Source organism: Syngnathus scovelli, chromosome 7 (genome assembly GCF_024217435.2).
Source record: "Syngnathus scovelli strain Florida chromosome 7, RoL_Ssco_1.2, whole genome shotgun sequence".
In the NCBI taxonomy this organism is placed as follows: Eukaryota; Metazoa; Chordata; class Actinopteri; order Syngnathiformes; family Syngnathidae; genus Syngnathus; species Syngnathus scovelli.
In genome coordinates this window covers 17,715,493-17,735,999 of record NC_090853.1, presented here as the reverse complement: position 1 = coordinate 17,735,999, position 20,507 = coordinate 17,715,493, and the positions used below count along the sequence as shown (strand labels likewise).

General features: G+C 46.3%; 1 protein-coding gene across 30 annotated transcripts in view; it reads left to right on the top strand.

Moving 5' to 3' along the window:
• The first annotated feature begins 14,402 nt into the window (after positions 1–14,402).
• The window catches only part of bcas3 (BCAS3 microtubule associated cell migration factor), a 287,913-nt gene continuing 281,808 nt past the window's right edge, over positions 14,403–20,507 (top strand). For 8 of the 30 annotated variants that reach the window (XM_049725750.2, XM_049725739.2, XM_049725744.2 and 5 more), the window contains exon 1: positions 14,407–14,679. The gene's annotated coding sequence lies outside the window, so the exon portion shown is untranslated. Of the gene's footprint in view, positions 14,685–20,507 lie in introns of all 30 variants that reach the window. The other 22 variants (XM_049725730.2, XM_049725754.2, XM_049725726.2 and 19 more) reach the window with 8 other exon arrangements.

Here is a 20,507-nt window from a genome sequence, read left to right as displayed (position 1 = left end):
GCTACCTATCGTTTAGCCTGTTGTTGCTCGTTCATGTCTGTTCTTAGTGTTGGATTTTGTCGAATAAATTTCACCCAAAATGCGACTTATACTCCGGAGCGACTCATATATGTTGTTTTTTTTTCACTTTATTGTGCATTTTATGGCTAATGTGACGTATATTCCAGAGTGACTTTTAGTCCGAAAAATATGGTACTGTCCCTGTGGGTTCTCTTAAGAATAGAATAAGCAAACACTCATTGGTCTGCCCTAAGGTAGGTAGACAATTAAACAAGTCAGCATGAGGTGAGGTGACGTTACACCAGCCTGTGCGTCTGCTGGAGAACACGCACAGCAAGACAACCGAGAACAGCAACACCTCTGAAAGACACTGTCTCTCTTTCACGAGAAGACAATGAATGAGACAGACAGGACACACAAGCAGGAGCTTAGCGTTTCAGAGTGAATGGAATTTGGAAAATGAGAATTGTTGTTTGCTACTGATTTTCAACATGTTACAAGACTGAAAAAAGAGTGGTTTTATTTATTTATTTTTGTTTGTTGTTGTTTTGCTAAGAGATCTCTGTAGTGGACACAAATTGATATTTCTTTCACATTTGAGATTGCTCATTTTTCAGGTGGTAAGCCTTTCTTGTTTGCTTGTTTGCAGTCAAGGCTTCCTTAAATTCACCTCAAAAGTACTCCGATAAATTAACTGAGACAGATGATTTTTTTTTCTTATTCTTCTAATTGTCTGCACTGATGGGCAGCAGGATATTGTAAGCAGGGGGAAAAAGAGAAGCAGTTTCAGAGCTGGAGTTACACTGCCATCAGGTGGACAAAAATATATAGTTAAATTGAAACATGACTATTAAGCAGGGGTCACAATTCTAGTCCTCAGGGTCCAGTGTCCTACACGTCTTCCTGGTGCAGTTGAGAGACAGAAAACAAAGGACAAAGGTGATATACAGTTTCCTTAGGGAGCATACACTGTACTTGTTAACCTGTTAATATAAAAAAAAAAATACTTAACTGGCAGCAGTGATCCAGGAAAGTACTGTAAAAAAAAAAAATTAAGTTACTACCCTTATTATTTGCAGTATACGACTGTAACTATACATTCAATTAATTTCTGTATTTTTAATGACTGATTTCCATATTTTTCTGTCAGCATTTTTTTTATGCAGTAGCATTTTACAGTAGTACGCAGAGTGATACACAACTACATAGCTTATTTTATGTAATTAATAAGTGTTTCAAATACAAAAGGGATAAATAATAATGCGTGAAAAGAGTGAAAGAAGAAAATCTTATTAAATTCCACCCTCTTTCTTACCAATATTGTTACAAGCTTCTTTGTTGTTTTCAGGAGCTGGTTTCAAATTATGGACTATGTATCGCCTAAATCAATGGTTCTCAAAACGGAGTACGTGTACCCCTGGTCAGCAGCAAATATAAAAAGTCTGGGTAACTTAAACTCTCGCCACTCCGGACGCTGATTGACTAGCGGTCACATGATTTTTCAGGTGCCCTCTTGCAGTTTATCGCTCCCTGGCACATAAATCAATTTACAACATCTTTTTTGGGAATCCATTCATCCATCCATTATCTGATCCACATACTCGCGAGGGTTGCGGGCCATCCTGAACTGAACACACACACATAGCATAAAAATTGTAAGGTGCATGGAGTAGTTGTGTGGGTGGGGGGATCATTGTTTTTGAGAGTGAGTTTAGCAATCTGATGGCCTGATGGCCCGTGGAAAGAAGCTGAGTCTGGTGGTCTTGGAATGTAGCGAATGGTAACAGAGTAAACACTTTGTGTGAGGGGTGAGTGAGATCTTTGATAATGTTGATGGTCCTTCTGTGACAGATTCTGCATGGATAGTTAGGCTGATCCTGTTAACGTCTCTGCTGTTCTCACAACCCTCTGAAGTGCCTTCTGGTCAACAACATGACAGCTCCCGTACCAGACTGAGAGACTGCTGGTAAGAACGATTTCAATGGCACCTCTATAGAAGGTGGTGAGTGCTGGGTAGGGGGGGGTGGGACTGGCTCTTCTCATCCTACGTAGGAAGTGTAGATGTTGCTGTGCTTTCTTGACAAGGGAGATGGTGTTGGTTGTCCAAGTCAGGTCATAAGTGATGAGCACCCCCAGGAATTTAGTGCTCTTCACTGATTCCACAGCACTGTCATTGATTGGAGGTGCGTGTGTGTGGCTAGTGTATTTCCCGAAGTCCACAGTTATTACTTTTGTTTTGATTATATTGGGGTGTAGGTTGTTGATGTCACACCAATTTATGAGATGGTGCACTTCCTCTCTGTAAGCTGAGTCATCATCATTGCTGATGAGGCCCACTACTGTTTTATCATCTGCAAACTTGATGATCTGGTTTGAGTTGTGTTCGGCACAGCAGTCGTGGGTCATCAGGGTGAACAGCAGAGGACTCAACACATACCCCTGGGGAACACCGGTGTTCATGATGGTGGTCTGTGAGGAGTTATTGCCAACTCTCACTGTCTGTGGTCTGTTGGTAAGAAAGTCCAGGAGCCATTTGCAGAGGGAGGTGTTGATGCCTATGGCGCTGAGTTTGTTCATAAGGTTTTGTGGAATGATCGTGTTGAAACCAGAGCTGAAATTAATGAACAGGATCCGCACACATCTGTTTTTGTTCTCCAGATGAGCCAGGCTGAGTTGAAGTAATGCTGCTATGGTATTATCCGTGGAGCGCTTGGGGCGGTACGCAAACTGCAATGGGTCAAGGCAGGTAAGCTGGATTGTATGTGGGCTTTGACCAATTTTTCAAAGCACTTCATTATGATGGGAGTGAGTCCTATGGGTCGGTAGTCATTCAGAGTTGTTGCTGGAGATTTCTTGGGTAACGGTATGATAGTGGTGGATTTGAAGCAATGAGGGACGATGGCTTGGCTCAGAGAAATGTTGAAAATATCTGTGATTACATCTATGTGAGTCCATACAGTCCCAGCACACGCGCAGGTATATTGTCCAGGCCCGCAGCTTTCCTTGGGTTCGCCTTTCCCAGGGTCCTCCGCATATCAGCTGGGTCCAGTTGAGGTATCGTATTGTCCAAGCAGTGGGGGGCTTTAGTTGGAGTAGAGGTGTTGTTTTCTTCAAAACGTCACACATTTTTTAAAAAAATGACATTTTCAACTTTAAAACTCCTGCAGAATTTTGAAAAATTTTGTTTTTCCATTCTAATTTCTACATTTTTTGACCGATTCAACACGTTCCAACTTTCCAACCAAAAAAAAATTCCGTAACATTTCCGGGTCAAAATCAAATTCAAACTGTAGAGTTTTCATTTTAAGCCTACCTATTCCTAAACATATTTTGACAACATTCATACATTTGATTCTGTCTTATTAAAGACTTGCATACATTTTTAAAAATGAGTTTAGAGACCCACTGTTTGAAAAAATAATATTTTGAATCGAATCTCATACACATATGACGAATCATTCCCCCCAATATTTCAATCTGTGATGGAATGTTCTCTTAATTCAACAATGAGAGCATAGCATTCATTGTTTTTAACTTTATCAAGTACAAATGGTAGTATTTTCAAAAGAAGTATCATTTGTCCAGTTGATTGCTTTAACTTATCTTACTTACTTGTCATTTGAGGTCAAAGTATTGTGGAATATTGAACTGGGTATGTCTCTAACATCCAGTGGAGAGTAGGGAAAACCAACAATACCAGAATTCACATGTTCCAAGATATCCCATACGTATACAGTAATCCCTTGTTTATTGCGGATAATTGGTTCCAAGACCACCTGCGATAGGTGAACGGCCGTGATGTAGAGAAAATACAGGGTCCGGCAAAATGATCTGACACATTTGTAGGTTTAATAAAATGCAAATAAATTAAAGGAACCAAAAAGGTTTTTTTTAATTTTGTTATTTTGTTTCGTTTTTATTTGCTAACATGAATTGAACCAGTGAGCATCGCGCTTTCATTGTGGAAACGTTTATCAAGAATGATTCTGTAACTGCAACACACGAGCGTTCCGTTTGTGCTTCAGACTTGGTAGACATGATCTGTTTCTGTGCTTCTCCCCACTCACTCACGACGTCCCTAGTTGAGGTCAGACTTGGTTGTTCTGCTCGAAACACGATCTTGTTATGGGTTACTAACTTCAGACCCAGTGGATCAGCATTGAAACGAAAAAGAAAGAAATTGCTGCCATTCTCCATGAAATGATCCGCCGAGTTATGGACAACTTTCATGAACGCCTTCGACAGTGTGTGGACAATAACAGCTCCCATTTGACTGATTTAATTTTTGAAACCAAATGAAACAAAATGGCATCATATGTACATTAAAAAAAATGTGTTTCTTTACTTTATTTGTGTTTTTTTAATCCAAAAAATGTGTCAGATCATTTTGCCGGACCCTGTATATTGTTACAATATCCATAAAAGACTTTTATGAACCTTTATTGTATTTTATTGTATTTTTAAACACTATATATTGTACTTTTAAATGATTTTTGTATTTTAAACACTAGTAAACATTTTAAAGTCAAACTGTATTTCATAAACATTCTTTATTTAAATAAATAGGAAAATAAAGAAAATAAATAAGAGTAAATATATTGTTACAATATCAGCACAAGATTTTTATGAACCTTTGTGGTAGTTTTATACACTCTATTGTTTTTTAAACATTTTTTTGTACAGTGGAGCCTCGGTTCCAAGCAAAAAAAAAAAAACGCCTTTTTTTTGAAGCATTTTTTTCATTTGCGCATTTTTGTCCGATCGCGCAACTGCAGCGCACCGCCGAACGCACAACCGTAGCGCGTCGCCGACCTCGCAACTGCACCGCGCTGGTCGCATTATTGTGACAGAGCCGTCTCTGAAATTTAGAAAATATTTTTAAAGTCCTGATGTACTTTCCAAAATTTAACCCAAGGGTACACAAGTGGGTCAAAAATGACCCGGTGAGGTTGTTTTTTTAAATGTCTTCGTAATTAAAAACTGTTATCATTTCATATTCCAGGAATTCCTCAAAAAACATGTTTTTGACATCATACTATTGACATTTTTAACTTACCTATTATATATTTTGAGAAATTGTAGTTTTTGTATTACTACCCCAAATTTCCATAAGTGTGTCGAAAATGACCCGCATGCATTTTCTATGGAATCCAATGAGAGCCTTTGATCATCATCAGCTGTGCCTTATTGGTTTGTGATGCATGCATCCCCTATGCCAGTGTTTCCCAACCAGTGTGCCGCGGCACACCGGTGTCACGTGAGAGATGTTCCGTGGGAAATTGTCCAACATTAAATACCGAGCGAATTGTAAACAGGATTACCAAACCACAGGTCAGTTTCCGCAAGGCAAATCGTGCATGCGTGGCAAATCGGAGAATTTTGAGATTTCATGTTGTGGCATCAGCACATACTCAATTTATGTGTGTGTTGCTGTTAGTGTTGGCTCGTGAGTGAACGATTCGTTCAAAAAAGGTTGGGAAACACTGCCCTATGCAATAGATGGCATAGTTTACACGGGGAGACAACCAGGAGTAGAAGTTCAGAAGACTCTGGGTGAAACCATTGTCCAGCAGTTGTGTAGTCAATTTAGACACACAGGTCGAAACATAACAATGGACAATTTCTTCACCAGTGTGCCTCTTGCACAGCATCTCTTGGATAAGGATCTCACCATTGTGGGGACTCCAGAACAAGCCAGATATCCCTCCTCTGATGAAGCCTTCAAAGTCTAGGGAGGTTCACAGCACAGAGTTTGGATTCAATGGCAACCTTACCATGGTCAGCTATGTCAGGAAGAAAGGAAAAGCTCTTGTGCTCCTGAGCACGATGCACCATGACAAAGTAGTGGATGAAACTAGTGTGAAGAAAAAAACAGAAGTGATCACATTTTACAATAAGACGAAAGGAGGTGTCGATACCACTGACCAGATGGTTGGCACATACACCTGCAAGCGCCAAACACAGAGGTGGCCCATGGTGCTGTGGTATAATATGATGGACATTGCCACCCTGATTGCCTACACCTTTTTCACTGCTCAACACCCAGATTTCAAGAGTGGCATCACCAATGCACGACGGCTCTTCCTCAAAGAGCTGTCAAAGGAGCTTTTCATACCACACATGAGGAGTCGGCTGGAACGCTGCCCCCAGCTACAAACCCCAATTATAGAAGCAATGGAAAGGTGTGGGGTGACAAAACCCACAACAAAGCCAAAGGAAAGTAGCAGCCTGGGCCAACCAAAGAGGAAGAGGTGTCAGATCTGCCCAAGCAGAAAAGACCGCAAGGTCAGCAATAGGTATGGGAAATGCAATGAGGTACATTGCATTTCCCATACCTATTGCAATGATCACAGCCAGAAGATGGTAGTTTGCCTGAACTGCAGGCACTGATGAGAAAATGAGGCAAAACACACACACGCACACACGCACACACACACACACACACACGCACACACACACGCACGCACGCACGCACGCACGCGCACACACACACACACACACTACACTCACACACAGTTCAGTTTTTCTATTGTTGTTCCATGTAATTTTTCTTTTTCAAAATTGTTGAAAAGTGAAAAATAAAGATATTTCAAACATTAAATCATTGTTGTGTAAATAATGTAAGTATAATACTGAATGTTTTATATTGTCACGTCTCGTCCCAAGCCGTTCCACTACGTGTCTGTTGCCATGGTTTCTGTCTGTGGACTAGTATATCAAACAATTTTGAGCTTCAAATTTAATCTTTTGTGGCATAATGTTTTGGTGGTGTTATCTTGATGGTTAGTCTTTAATCTCTGTCATACAATGGTTCATTATGTAACACTTCAATCTCTTCAATTGCAGAGTCTAGACCAGTGGTTCAGAACCTTGTTGGAGGTACCGAACCCCATCAGTTTCATAAGGGCATTCACCGAACACCACGTTAGTGAAAAACTTTTCTTTTTTTTTTTTTTTTTGATTCAAGACAGATCTTTTTTACTGGTGCACAAAATGAGCCGTGCATGAACATCACCTTGTTCAAAGAACAAAACCAACACAAAGCATGAACTCACAACAAATTACATACTGGCAAATCAGAATTTACTCGATAAATCAGGTTTGTTCGGACCTCCTCAGTGGAGGCTCTGTCGAACCCCTGAGACCGACTCACCGAACACCTAGGGTTTGATCGAACCCAGGTTAAGAACCACTGGTCTAGATTATGACTCTAAACCTTCATTTACCTTGAAAGGGTCGAGTAAACTAGTAAAAAAGCACAGTATATTTCTTGAAATATTTTCTATCAATAATTGATCTAATCTATTTATTAACAATGCATTTACTACATAGCTGTTATGCCATTACGATTTGATAATGTCATGTGCTGGCGCCACCTGCGACAGGACCATGCCCCCCTGTCAGTGGAATCGCCGTCACCTGCCACGGGTTCATGGACAGCGCTATATCAGCGCCGCCAGCGCAGACCCGAGTGTCAGTCTGTCCCGTGATGCTTCGCTCATCTGTCCCTGAGGAACTGACTTTACAATTCGAATCCACAGAATTGCTTGTTCACCCCAGCCAGATCGCCGCTCTAGTGCCAGCTATTCCCATCATCCCCTTCCACAATAAAGTCTGTCGCTACTCACTTGGCTGTACTGTCCGATCCCTTAGAGTACAGACTGACCAACGCTATGCAGCCAGCGAACGACGAGACGGCATTGAGCCGACTGGAGCGAGCCGAGACCGCCATCAGCAGCCTGTCCGCCGACATCCGGCATCTGATCGAGGTTGGTCAACAACAACAGCTACAGCAGCAGGAGATGGCCCAAGCCCTCCAGAGACTGTCGGTGGCTGCGTCCCAGGCTGTCACGGCACCCCCGCACCGCCCGTCTGCCGAGGCCAGGAGGCTCGTGGATGTCCGGAGCCCCGCCTTGGCAACATCGAGAAGTTTAACGGAGATCCCAAGCACGTGAGGGCAATCGTGACGAAATGCCGTATAATGTTCAGCCTCCAACCCGTCACGTTTGCGTCGGAATCTGCCTAGGTCGGGTTCGTCCTAACCCACCTAACGGGTGAAGCGCGGCTGTGGGGTCTGGCCGAATACGAAAGGATGGCCCCAGCTTGCGATTCATTCGACGCTTTCGCGGAGGAATTGCTCTGCCTGTTCGACCTGGGCTCCGCCGCCGAAGACGCCGCCGAGGAACTGCCGACGCTGCGTCAAGGTAGCCGATCAGTCGCGGAGTACGCACTTAAGTTCCAGACGTTGGCTGGCAGCAGCGGATGGAACACGCCGGCGCTCGTTAGCACATTCCTCAACGGCCTCGCTGAGTACATGAAAGACGAACTGGTTTCTTACGATCGCCCGCGAACCCTGAAGGGCGCGATGGACTTGGCGGGCCGAGTAGACCGGCGGATCCGGACGCGGCGGCGCAATTGGGAGAGGAGGTCCCCGCGGAACCCGCGTGGTCACCTTCCTCCATCTGCTGGGGACCTGCCAACCACACCACCCGCCGAGCCCATGGATCTGGGAGCGGCTCGGGTTCCCTCGGAGGAGCACCGTCGACGCCTCTCACTGGGCTTGTGTTTTTACTGCGGGGAAGGGGGGTCATCGGGTGGCGGGGTGCCCGTGAAAAGGCCGGAGCTCACGCGGCGTCAGGGGATCCGCGTGACCTCGACCAGCACCGGCTCTCCCAGTCCCAGCACGCTCACGCCACGTGTCCAGCTTGCGGCGGGCGACCAGAACGTGGTGGCCTTGGTGGATTCCGGCGCGGAGGGGAACATCATGGACATTAGCCTGGCACGTCAGTGGGGTGTCGGCTTCCTCCCTCTGAGCCCATCCATTCCCGCACGGGCCATTGATGGCTGTCTCATCGGCGAGGTGGCTTTCGTGACGGAACCAGTTAAGTTACTGCTCTCCGGCAATCACCACGGGACCATCCAGTTTTTTCTTCTTTCCCTCCCAGGACAGCAGCTCATACTGGGGCACCCTTGGTTGCGGCAGCACAACCCGGTACTGGACTGGGAAGTGGGGGTTGTTCGGCAGTGGAGCGAACGCTGCCATCGGGTATGCCTGAAGGCGGCCACCAGCCCACTCGGCAGAGCCCCGCCCAGGTACAGTCCCGACATCTCTAATGTCCCAGCATTTTATCATGAACTCAAGGAGGTTTTTAGTAAAGCCAGTGCCACTTCTCTTCCTCCACACCGGTCCTACGATTGCGCCATCGATCTGTTGCCCGGCACCTTCCCTCCCAAGGGACGCGTCTACTCCCTGTCCGCTCCTGAGCGCCGGGCTATGGAGGAATACATCCGGGAGTCCCTGGCAGCCGGTATCATACGGCCGTCCTCTTCACCTGTGGGAGCGGGGTTTTTCTTCGTGAAGAAGAAGGAGGGCACGCTACGCCCGTGTATCGACTACCGGGGAATAAACAAGATCACTGTAAAGAACCGATACCCTCTGCCTCTTCTGTCTTCCGCCTTCGAGAGCCTTCAGGGTGCCACCATCTTCACAAAGCTGGATCTTCGCAACGCCTACCACCACCTGATCCGCATCCGGGAGGGAGACGAGTGGAAGACGGCTTTCAACACCCCGAGCGGACACTACGAGTACTTGGTGGTTCCGTTTGGGCTCACCAACACCCCAGCGGTTTTCCAGTCCCTGACAAACGACGTGTTACGAGACATGCTGGACAAATTCGTGTTTGGTTATTTGGACGACATCCTCATCTTCTCCCGCTCGCTCCCTGAGCACATCAAGCATGTTCAGGCGGTGCTGGCGCCGCCTCCTGGAGAATTCGCTCTACGTGAAGGCAGAGAAGTGTGTGTTCCACGCCTCCTCTGTCAAATTCCTCGGCTACGTGGTGCGTGAGGGATCCATCGAAATGGACCCTGGGAAGGTGCAAGCGGTCACGTCATGGCCTGTTCCCGAAACATGCAAGCGGCTGCAACAGTTCTTAGGATTCGCGAACTTTTATCGCCGTTTTATCCGTGGATACAGCACGGTGGCCGCGCCCCTTACCGCCCTTACCAGCCCCGCCTCCCCGTACAAATGGACGGAACGGGCAGAACAGGCATTTCAGGAGCTTAAGAGGAGGTTCACATCCGCTCCCATCCTCAGGGTTCCCGATCCCGACAGACAGTTCGCGGTCAAGGTGGACGCCTCGAACGTGAGTGTCGGGGTGGTGTTGTGTCAACATAGCCGCCAAGACGATCGTCTCCACCCGTGCGCCTTCTTTTCTCGCCGTTTGTCAGCCTCAGAACGAAACTATGACATCGGTAATCGGGAGCTCCTCGCCGTCAAGTTGGCCTTGGAGGAGTGGCGGCATTGGCTGGAGGGCGCCACCACTCCGTTCATTGTCTGGACCGACCACCGCAACTTGGAGTATCTGAGATCGGCCAAGAGACTGAACGCGAGACAAGCACGGTGGGCTCTGTTCTTTGACTGGTTTGAGTTCTCTCTTTCCTACAGACCGGGTTCCCATAACGCGAAGGCGGACGCCCTGTCGCGTTTGTTTCCTGGGGGGAAGGAGGGACAGGGTCCGCCTCCCACTATCCTCCCGAGCTCGGTTCGGGTGGCGGCTCTTACGTGGGAGATTGAACGCCAATTGGAAGCCGCATCACGCGATCAACCCGGCCCCAGCAACTGCCCGGAGGGTCGCCTGTTCGTCCCTGAAGGCCTGCGGTCGTCCGTCCTGCAATGGGCGCACGACTCACACCTGGCCTGTCATCCAGGCGCTGCACGCACGAGGTACGTGGTGGCACAGCGTTTCTGGTGGCCCACCTGGCAAGTGGACACCAGCGATTACGTCAGAGCCTGCTCAATTTGTAACCGCTGTAAGACGTCTACTCGTCCTCCGGCCGGGCTGCTTCAACCCTTGCCGGTTTCCCAGCGTCCCAGGTCTCACCTGTCAATCGACTTTGTCACGGGCCTCCCCCTCTCAGAGGGAAACACGGTGGTCCTCACAGTGGTGGACCGTTTCAGCAAGATGACGCATTTCATCCCTCTGCCTAAGCTCCCATCTGCGAAGCAGACTGCGTCCATCATGGTGCGGGAGGTGTTTCGTCACCACGGTCTCCCACTAGACATTGTGTCAGACCGAGGTCCACAATTCGCTTCCACCTTCTGGGCGGAGTTCTGCCGACTCCTCGGTGCCACGGCCAGCCTCTCCTCGGGGTTTCACCCTCAGTCCAATGGTCAAACGGAGCACCTGAACCAGGAACTGGGCAGGTCTCTCCGATGCATGGCCGCCGGGGACCAGCGCGGGTGGGTCCAACAGCTTCCCTGGGTAGAGTATGCTCACAATTCCCTCCCCAGCTCGGCCACGGGACTTTCGCCTTTCCACTGCCTCTTCGGGTACCAGCCACCCTTGTTCCCCCACCAGCAGCGTGGTGCGGCGTGCCTGTCGGCCCAGGCTTGTGTCCGCCGTTGTCATCGTGCCTGGGCGAGGGCCCGGGTCACTCTTCTCCGCTCTGTTTCAGGCTACGCCCGCCAGGTGAACAAGCACCGGACGCCGGCTCCGGAGTACAGAGTGGGGCAGGGTGTGTGGCTCTCGACGTGGGATTTGCCGCGGCGAGCGGGATCCCGCAAACTGGCGCCCCGCTTTGTTGGACCGTTCCATATTCAGAAGGTGATTGGCCCAGCCGCGGTCCGTCTTCTCCTTCAAGATTCCATGAAGGTTCACCCCACGTTCCAAGTGTCCCGTGTGCCGCCCATCCATGAGAGCGCGTTGGAGCCGGCGCCCGTTCCGCCGCCGCCGCCCCAGCTCGTCGATGGGGGTCCGGCTTACGCTGTCCGCTCCCTGGTCCGATCGTGGCGCCGCGGTCGTGGCCTCCAATACCTCGTGGATTCGGAGGGTTATGACGACGCGCACCGCTCCCGGGTTCCGAGCCGCTGGATACTCGACCGATCGGTCATCACGGAGTTCCATCGCTGTCATCCGGACCAACCGGGTCCTCGGCGCGGGCGCCCGAGGAGGGACGAGGGGACCAGGGGTGAGGATCCGGGGAGGTCGTGTCCGCTGGTACCGGGGTCTTCTGCTCCCGCGTCCGTTGATCCTGCGTCTGGCGAGGTGTCGGACGTTTCGGCGGTGTGCTGACCCCCCCCACCTGGTCGCCCGGGGTATTGCCTTCCTTTTTTTTTTTTTTTTTTTGCTTCCTGGAGACGTCGGGAGCCGTCCCTTGTGTGTGTGTGTGTGTGGGGGGGGTTCTGTCACGTGCTGGCGCCACCTGCGACAGGACCACGCCCCCCTGTCAGTGGAATCGCCGTCACCTGCCACGGGTTCATGGACAGCGCTATATCAGCGCCGCCAGCGCAGACCCGAGTGTCAGTCTGTCCCGTGATGCTTCGCTCATCTGTCCCTGAGGAACTGAATTTACAATTCGAATCCACAGAACTGCTTGTTCACCTCAGCCATATCGCCGCTCCAGCGCCAGCTATTCCCATCATCACCTTCCACAATAAAGTCTGTCGCTACGCACTTGGCTGTACTGTCCGATCCCTTACAGATAAGGCCTTTGAAAATACTAAACACAAGCAAGTCAATCTTTTCTAACATTATATGAAATACATGTTATATCCACTACTCAACTAAGTAAGGGATATTCAGCTTTAATGCAGAATTTCTCAACAAATCCTAAAATGCACAAAAATCTTTACATATGACCTTCTTTGAACTTTAATGCAGAAGGTTGAATCTTCTTTTTCTTTCTTTTTTGTGCATTTTAACATTTACCTGAAATTAAGAATAAAACAAAATGTCCCTAACTTTTAAACATTTTAACATTTACCTGAAATTAAGAATGAAACCAAATGTCCCTACCTTTTTATGAGTCGTGTATCTCAGCTATCACCTCATGCCAAAGTGATTTAAAAATCCCTAAAAAGCATACAGTGAATGCAGCTGAGCATTGTTTTTTTTTTTAAATTGTTTTTTTTAACTAGTAATCAATCTCATTTATTCTCTTTTAGACCGCAGAAGACCCTGGGGAATACTTGCGGTAGCGACCCATGTCATGCCCAGTACTGCTTATGGGCATCGACAACATATCCGTGACCGCCTTTGCAACAAAGCTGGATGAAAGACTTGTGTACCTAGGGTTGCCACCTGTGTCTGACAAAAATCGTGGAAATTCTGACCATCCAATTGACCTTTTTGTTTGTCAGCAACGGCGCCCTTCGCACATCTAACCCAAGATAAAAATTCACCCTTCTACGCTGCAATTTTACAGCTCTAATTAGTAAGAGTGACACTTACTAGTTATTTGTTTAATTAATTGCTTTATTTAATAGTAGACCTTTATTATTTTGGTTAATCCATCCATCCATTTTCTATACCGCTTTTCGCCACAGGGGTCGCGGGCGTGCTGGAGCCTATCTCAGCGGCCATCGAGCAGTAGTCGGGGCTCATCCTGAACCGGTTGCCAGCCGATTGCAGGGCACACTGAGACGAACAACCATCCGCACTTGCACTCACAGCAAGGGCAATTTGGAGTGCTCAATTAGCCTACCAAGCATGTTTTTGGGATGTGGGATGAAACTGGAGTGCTGGGAGAAAATCCACACAGGGAGGGTCGGAGGTGGAATTGGACGGGCACCCTCCTTACTGTGAGGCGGACGTGCTAACCAGTGCGCCACCGAGCCGCCTTATTTTGGTTTATTTTCAACTATTTTTTGTGTACACCTGGGGGTACTATTGGGTAAAAAAAGGTGTGTTTTAATACAATTTATTATTATTATTATCCATCCATCTCTTATTATTATTATTATTATCGATCTATCTATCCACTATCTGTACCGCTTTGTCCCCATGAGGGTCTCGGGCGTGCTGGAGCCTATCCCAGCCGTCATCGGGCAGTAAGCCGGCGGACACCCTGAACCAGTTGCCAGTCAATCGCAGGGTACACAGAGACGAACAACCATCCACACTCAAACTCACACCTACGTACAATTTGGAGTGCTCAATCAGCCTACCATGCATGTTTTTGGGAAGTGGAAGGAAACTGGAGTGCTCAGAGAAAACCCACACAGGCACGGGGAGAACATGCAAACTCCAACAGGGAGGGCCGGAGGTGGAACCAAACCCGTAACCTCTGAACTGTGAGGTGGATGTGCTAACCAGTCACTTCACTGTGTCGCCCATGATACATTAACCAGAAACCTAATTTATATGTGTAAATATTGGTCAATCCACAAATTCCAAAGCACACAAAACCTTGTATTTGAGTGTTTTTGAGCGTCTTTATTTCTTAGGCTCTGTTTGACACCTACCGGAAGTTGTGTTTATAAGTTCTCAGTTCCTAAATAAATATTTTAAAAAGTAATACCAAGAAACACCATGGAAACGAAGGCCAATTTCAGGCGGCATTCGTGTATCACGTGACGTGTCACCGTCGCTCCGGAAATGGCGTCATGTAGCCTGAAAAGCGACCGAAAAACCACCCTTGTGAGGACGCAACGTGCAAATATGGACACAGCTAGGGTGTTCATCGGAGCAATCTTTGTCCTAATTGGTGAACAATGTTTATTTGGCCCGCCTGTGATGTAAGGCGATTGGGTTAGAAGGTGGTTGGGTGATATGACTGGCCTTCGATTCAAATCACACTTCTGCACCTCCAGTCTGTTTGTTTAGATTTTTTTTTGGTGGAGAGCGAATCTGCAGGGCAAAACCCACATCTTCGGAGACTGTCGCATCAATCTACTGAGTACGGTAGTCCACTCGTTGATATCACACAATGCATTATAAATCGTTATTGCTGTTTTTCCAGGTGTCCTCTCAAAGGCATTATTTCACATGTTAATAAGATTTTTGTTGTTGTTGTAAATAGATTGATAATAGTCTCCCCAGACATGCAGTTGTGATTTCAACTCGAAAATAATGCCTTTCAACATGACAGTTTTGCGAAACAGTTGAGTGTACCATAGAAAATTAGGTGTTATCTTAATATATCCGTATTTGTAATTTCAGTCCAATGTCAAGCTTGGTGTGTTTTTTTGTTTGCTCATAGGTGGATAGCTCGTGGCGACATGTAGCTTCAATTCCAATTCCAGTGTTGCACAAGCTTTCGGTCCGTGTTATTGCAGAGTAAACTAAATGATTACGAACTGTATTATTGACGAGCTTAAGAAACATGAACGCAAAGAACAAACACTGACAACAGTAACTAAATCAGCACAATTTTGTATGTATGTGTGTATGTATGTATGTACGTATGTATGTATGTATGTATGTATGTATGTATGTATGTATGTATGTATGTATGTATGTATGTATGTACAGTGGGGGAAATAAGTATTTGACCCCTTGCTGATTTTGCAGGTTTGCCCACTTACAAAGAATGCAACGATCTACTATTTTAATCATATGTACATTCTAACAGTGAGAGACAGAATCCCCCAAAAAATTCCAGAAATTCACATCATATGAATTTATAAAAATTGATAACCGTCTGATGAGGAAAAACAAGTATTTGAACCCCTGGACAAACAGCATGTTAATATTTTGTAGAAAAGCCATTATTGGCCAGCACAGATGTCAAACGGTTTTTATAGTTGGTGACAAGCTTTGTGCACATTTCGGCAGGGATGTTGGCCCACTCCTCCCTGCAGACAGCCTCCAAATCATTCAGGTTCCGAGGTTGTCGCCTGGCAACTCGAATTTTAAGCTCCCTCCAAAGATTGTCAATTGGATTCAGGTCTGGAGACTGGATTGTTGATCTGCACAAGGCTGGGATGGGCTACAAGAGAATCGGAAAGCCACTTGGAGAGAAAAGATCAACTGTCGGTGCAGTTATCAGGAAATGGAAGAAGCACCACACCACCGCCAACCTCCCTCGGTCTGGGCCTCCACACAAGATCTCACCTCGTGGGGTCTTCCTGGTCATGCGAATGGTGAGGAATCATCCCAAAACCACAACGGGGGAACTGATGAATCAACTGAAGGCAGCTGGGACCACAGTTGCAAAAGAAACGGTTGGTAACACACTACGCCGTCATGGATTGAAATCCTGCCACGCACGCAAGGTCCCCCTGCTCAAGAAGAAACATGTACAGGCCCGCATGAAGTTTGCCATTCAGCGCTTGGACGACTCAGAAGAGGCCTGGAATAAGGTGATGTGGTCAGATGAGACCAAAATAGAACTTTTTGGCCTCAACTCAACTTGTTGTGTTTGGAGGGCAAAGAACACCGAGTACAACCCAAAGAACACCATCCCCACCGTCAAGCATGGTGGTGGCAACATCATGCTTTGGGGGTGCTTTTCAGCCAAGGGGACGGGACAACTCCATCGTATTGAGGGGAGGATGGACGGTGCCATGTATCGTAGAATTCTGGACCAACATCGCCTTCCCTCAGTGAGAAAGCTGAAGATGGGTCGAGGATGGGTGTTTCAGCACGACAACGATCCTAAGCACACCGCCAAAGCAACAAAAGAGTGGCTGAAGAAGAAGCACATCAAGGTTCTGGAGTGGCCTAGCCAGTCTCCAGACCTGAATCCAATTGAAAATCTTTGGAGGGAGCTTAAAATTCGAGTTGCCAGGCGACAACCTCGGAACCTGAATGATTTGGAGGCTGTCTGCAGGGAGGAGTGGGCCAACATCCCTGCCGAAATGTGCACAAAGCTTGTCACCAACTATAAAAACCGTTTGACATCTGTGCTGGCCAATAATGGCTTTTCTACAAAATATTAACATGCTGTTTGTCCAGGGGTTCAAATACTTGTTTTTCCTCATCAGACGGTTATCAATTTTTATAAATTCATATGATGTGATTTTCTGGAATTTTCTTTGGGATTCCGTCTTTCACTGTTAGAATGTACATATGATTAAAATTATAGATCGTTGCATTCTTTGCAAGTGGGCAAACCTGCAAAATCAGCAAGGGGTCAAATACTTATTTCCCCCACTGTATGTATGTATGGATGTACGTACGTATGTACGTACATACCACCAAACGTTGTACAGTCAAACCTCGGTTTACGAACGTCCCGGTTCTTGAACAAATCGGAATTCGAACGAAAAATCCGAGATGTTTTGCTTCGGTTGTCGAACAAAATTCGGAGGTCGAACCTAGCGAGATGAGCCGAGAAAACCCGACCGCGCGGCCCGGATGCTGACTGACTCCGTTCGTTATTGTATTTTCGTTACTTTGAGGATTATATAAACCCCTAATTATGCCTCCAAAGAAAGCAAGTGGGAGCAGTAAAGCCATCCTAAAACACAAAGACGATCTTAAAGCAACGCAACAGTGATCGCCCGGCGCGCTGCGGTTGCGCGATCGGACCAAATTAAGCTCCCTGCGCACTGAGGTCCACTTAAATTTTGGAAAGTACATCAGGACTTTAAAAATATTTTCTAAATTTCAGCTACGGCTCTGTCACAATAATGCGACCAGCGCGGTGCAGTTGCGCGGTCGGCGGCGCGCTACGACTGCGCATTCGGCGGTGCGCTGCAGTTGCCCGATTGGACAAAAAAGCGAAAAAATGTTTGAAAAAGGCGTATTTTTTAGTCTTGGAACGGATGAAATCTTTTTCCATTATTTGTAATGGGAAAAATAGATTCGGAATTCGACCGATTCACTTCTTGAACTGCCTTCTGGAGCGGATTGTGGTTGAAAACCGAGGTTTGACTGTGTGTGTATATGTGTATATATATATATATGTGTATATATATATATATATATATATATATATATATATATATATATATATATATATCTCGCCCATTTAACCTGGAGAGTTAAGACTTCAGTGGTACCTGTGGTCATTGGAGCACTAGGGGCAGTAACCCCCAAACTGGAGGAGTGGCTGAAACAGATCCCAGGAAAAACATCTGACATCTCAGTCCAGAAAAGTGCAGTACTAGGAACAGCAAAGATACTGCGTAGAACCCTCAAGCTCCCAGGCCTCTGGTAGAGGACCCGAACTTGAAGGGAAAAAGAGACCACCCACGGGGGGTGAGGAAAAGTTTTTTTTTTATATATATACACACTACCGTTCAAAAGTTTGGGGTCACCCAACCAATTTTTGTGTTTTCCATGAAAAGTCACACTTATTCACCACCAAACGTTGTGAAATGAATAGAAAATAGAGTCAAGACATTGACAAGGTTAGAAATAATGATTTGTATTTGAAATAAGATTCTTTTTACATCAAACTTTGCTTTCGTCAAAGAATCCTCCATTTGCAGCTATTACGGCATTGCAGACCTTTGGCATTCTAGCTGTTAATTTGTTGAGGTAATCTGGAGAAATTGCACCCCACGCTTCCAGAAGCAGCTCCCACAAGTTGGATTGGTTGGATGGGCACTTCTTGCGTACCATACGGTCAAGCTGCTCCCACAACAGCTCAATGGGGTTCAGATCTGGTGACTGCGCTGGCCACTCCATTACCGATAGAATACCAGCTGCCTGCTTCTGCTCTAAATAGCTCTCGCACAATTTGGAGGTGTGTTTGGGGTCATTGTCCTGTTGTAGGATGAAATTGGCTCCAATCAAGCGCTGTCCACTGGGTATGGCATGGCGTTGCAAAATGGAGTGATAGCCTTACTTATTCAGAATCTCTTTTACCCTGTACAAATCTCCCACCTTACCAGCACCAAAGCAACCCCAGACCATCACATTACCTCCTCCATGCTTAACAGATGGCGTCAGGCATTCTTCCAGCATCTTTTCATTTGTTCTGCGTCTCACAAACGTTCTTCTTTGTGATCCAAACACCTCAAACATGGATTCATCCGTCCACAACACTTTTTTCCAGTCTTCCTCTGTCCAATGTCTGTGTTCTTTTGCCCATCTTAATCTTTTTCTTTTGTTGGCCAGTCTCAGATATGGCTTTTTCTTTGCCACTCTGTCCTGAAGCCCAGAATCTCGCAGCCGCATCTTCACTGTAGATGTTGACACTGGTGTTTTGCGGGTACTATTTAATGAAGATGCCAGTTGGGGACCTGTGAGGCATCTGTTTCTCAAACTAGAGACTCTAATGTACTTATCTTCTTGCTCAGTTGTGCAACGCGGCCTCCCACTTCTTTTTCAACTCTGGTTAGAGCCTGTTTGTGCTGTCCTCTGAAGGGAGTAGTACACGCCGTTGTAGGAAATCTTCAATTTCTTAGCAATTTCTCGCATGGAATAGCCTTCATTTCTAAGAACAAGAATAGACTGTCGAGTTTCAGATGAAAGTTCTCTTTTTCTGGCCATTTTGAGCGTTTAATTGACCCCACAAATGTGATGCTCCAGAAACTCAATCTGCTCACAGGAAGGTCAGTTTTGTAGCTTCTGTAACGAGCTAAACTGTTTTCAGATGTGTGAACATGATTGCACAAGGGTTTTCTAATCATCAATTAGTCTTCTGAGCCAATGAGCAAACACATTGTACCATTAGAACATTGGAGTGATAGTTGCTGGAAATGGGCCTCTATACACCTATGTAGACATATATATATATATATATATATATATATATATATATATATATATATATATATATATATATATATGTATATGTATATACACACCGTATTGGCCCGAATATAAGACGGCCCCGATTATAAGACGACCCCCTCTTTTTCAGGACTCAAGTTTGAAAAAAAACTTTTTGAACAACAAATTTAAGTTTTACACGGAAAATAATTACATCTGAAACAAATGATTATAACAATATATTCGAGAAAAAAAACATGCTATTTTGTCTCATTCAAATCATGCAAAAATTGTCTATCACATCTTAATATCTGAATATTTTAAATATGTAAACTAAAGTGCAATCACATTTGTAATGAAGGGCTTCTGGTTTTTGAAATGTAAATAAACCAATCTACTGTGATAAATGTGATGTGCACATCAGTGAGGACCTCTCCTGGTCCGCAAACACCTCGTCACTGGCAAAGAAAGCTCAGCGCCGCCTGTACTTCCTGCGGAAGCTCAGGCGTGCATGTGCTCCTCAGGCAGTCCTGTCTACATTCTACCGTGGCACCATTGAGAGCGTCCTCACCAGTTGCATCGCTGTCTGGGGTGGTAACTGCACTGAACAGAACTTGAAGGCCCTGCAGCGCATAGTGAATACGGCTGGTAAGATTATTGGTGCTTCGCTCCCCTCCCTGAAGGACATTTACACCTCCCATCTCGCCCGCAAGGCAACCTCGATTGCCAGAGATGTGAGTCACCCGGCTCACTCTTTGTTTAACCTTCTGCCCTCTGGGAAGACGTACAGGAGCCTGCGCTCCCGCACCACCAGACTCGCCAACAGCTTCTTTCTCCAGGCTGTTAGGGCCCTGATCTCGCTACCCCCTTCTGCGTAGCGTGCAGCACTGTTGCGCTATTTTCGGGAACGTCTGCTGTACGCGCACTTGCTCCTTTTTTTTCTGCTCCTCTTATTTATTTATTTATTTATTTATTTATTGTTGTGTTATTTATTTATTCAGCACGCTTTTGTTATACTTGTTTACTTGTTTGTCTGTTGTGAGCCATGTCTTGTCACCGTGGGATAGGGGGGAACGAAATTTCGGTTTCTTTGTGTGTCTTTGGCATGTGGAGAAATTG